The following is a 2,472-nucleotide window of genomic DNA, read 5'->3' on the forward strand; positions in this document are numbered from 1 at the left end:
GAATAGGCGCTTTAAAATAAATACGGTTTAGGCTTGAACAAATACAGAATAAACCTAGCGATTATTTTGTCAAGCACAAAACCTACAACAACTAGGCTCGCCTATGTGCACCAACAACTTATGCTAAGCAAGATAAACTACTAAGTGATAGCAAGATATATGACAAGAAACAATATGGCTATCACAAAGTAAAGTGCATAAGTAAAGGGCTCGGGTAAGAGATAATCGAGGGACGCGGAAACGACGATGTATCCCGAAGTTCACGCCCTTGCGGATGCTAATCTCCGTTTGAAGCGGTGTGGAGGCATAATGCTCCCCAAGAAGCCACTAGGGCCACCATAATCTCCTCACGTCCTCGCACAATGCAAGATGTCGTGATTCCACTAAGGGACCCTTGAGGGCGATCACCGAACCCGTACAAATGGCAATCCTTGGGGGCGGTCGCCGAACTCGTACACTTTGGCAACCCTTGGGGCGGTCACCGTGAAGGAAATATGCCCTAGAGGCAATAATAAAGTTATTATTTATTTCCTTAATTCATGATAGATGTTTATTGTTCATGCTAGAATTGTATTAACCTGAAACTTAGTACATGTGTCAATACATAGACAAACATATAGTCCTTAGTATGCCTCTACTTGACTAGCTCGTTAATCAAAGATGGTTATGTTTCCTAACCATAGAAATGTGTTGTCATTTGATGGACGAGATCACAGCATTAGGAGAATGATGTGATGGACATGACCCATCCGTTAGCTTAGCATTATGATCGTGTTAGTTTCATTGCTACTGCTTTCTTCATAACTTATACAAGTTCCTCAGACTATGAGATTATGCAACTCCCGAATACCGGAGGAACACTTTGTGTGCTACCAAACGTTACAACGTAAATGGGTGATTATAAAGGTGCTCTACAGGTGTCTCCAAAGGTGTTTGTTGGGTTGGCATAGATTGAGATTAGGATTTGTCACTCTGTGTTTTCGAAGAGGTATCTCTGGGCCCTCTCGGTAATACTCATCACTATAAGCCTTGCAAGCATTGTGACTAATGAGTTAGTTGCAGGATGAAGTATTAGGGAACGAGTAAAGAGACTTGCCAGTAACGAGATTGAACTAGGTATTGAGATACCGACAATCGATTCTCGGGCAAGTAACATACCGATGACAAAGGGAACAATGTATGTTGTTATGCGGTTTGACCGATAAAGATCTTCATAGAATATGTAGGAACCAATATGATCATCCAGGTTCCGCTATTGGTTATTGACCAGAGACGTGTCTCGGTCATGTCTACACAGTTCTCGAACCCGTAGGGTTCGCACGGTTAACGTTCGATGACGATTGGTATTATGAGTTTATGTGATATGATGTACCGAAGATTGTTCGGAGTCCCAGATGTGATCACAGACATGACGAGGAGTCTCAAAATGATCGAGACATAAAGATTGATATATTGGACGACTATATTCGGACACCGGAAGTGTTCCCAGAAGTTTCGGATAAAACTGGAGTACCGGAGGGGGTTACCGGAACCCCCCGGGGGATTAATGGGCCTTAGTGGGCCTTAGTGGAGAAGAGAGAGGGCCGCCCAGAGGTGGCGCCCCCCCCCCTGCCCAGTCCGAATTGGACAAGGGAAGGGGGGGTGCCCCTCTCCTTCCTTCTCTCCTCTCCTCTTTCCCTCTTCTCCTTCTTGGACTAGGAAAGGTGGGAGACCTACTCCTACTGGGAGTAGGAATCCTCCCCCTTGGTGTGCCCCTTGTTGGCCGCCGGCCTCCTCCTCCCCTCCTTTATATACAGGGGAGGGGGCACCCCATAGACACACAAGTTGACAATTGTTTTAGCCGTGTGCGGTGCCCCCCCTCCACAGTTACACACCTCGGTCATATCGTCGTAGTGCTTAGGCGAAGCCCTGCGCCGGTAACTTCATCATAACCGTCGCCACGCCATCGTGCTAACGGAACTCTCCCTCGACCTCAACTGGATCAAGAGTTCGTGGAACATCACCGAGCTGAACATGTGCAGATCGCGGAGTGATACGTCTCCGTCATATCTACTTCTCCAAACACTTTTGCCCTTGTTTTGGACTCTAACTTGTATGATTTGAATGGAACTAACCCGGACTGACGCTGTTTTTAGCAGAATTGCCATGGTCTTGTTTTATGTGCAGAAAACAAAAGTTCTCGGAATGACCTGAAACTCCACGGAATATCTTAGAATAAATAATAAAAAATCCTCGCCAAAGATGAAGGCCAGGGGGCCCACACCCTGTTCACGAGGGTGGGGGCCCGCCCCTCCCCCTGGGCGCACCCCCTACCTCGTGGGCCCCCTGGTGGCCCTCCGGCGCCAACTCCAACTCCATATATTGGCTTTCGGGGAGAAAAAAATCAGAGAGAAAGTTTCATCGCGTTTTACGATACGGAGCCGCCACCAAGCCCTAATCTCTCTCGGGAGGGCTGATCTGGAATCCGTTCGG

This window comes from Triticum dicoccoides, chromosome 4A, assembly GCF_002162155.2.
Source record: "Triticum dicoccoides isolate Atlit2015 ecotype Zavitan chromosome 4A, WEW_v2.0, whole genome shotgun sequence".
Lineage (NCBI taxonomy): Eukaryota > Viridiplantae > Streptophyta > Magnoliopsida > Poales > Poaceae > Triticum > Triticum dicoccoides.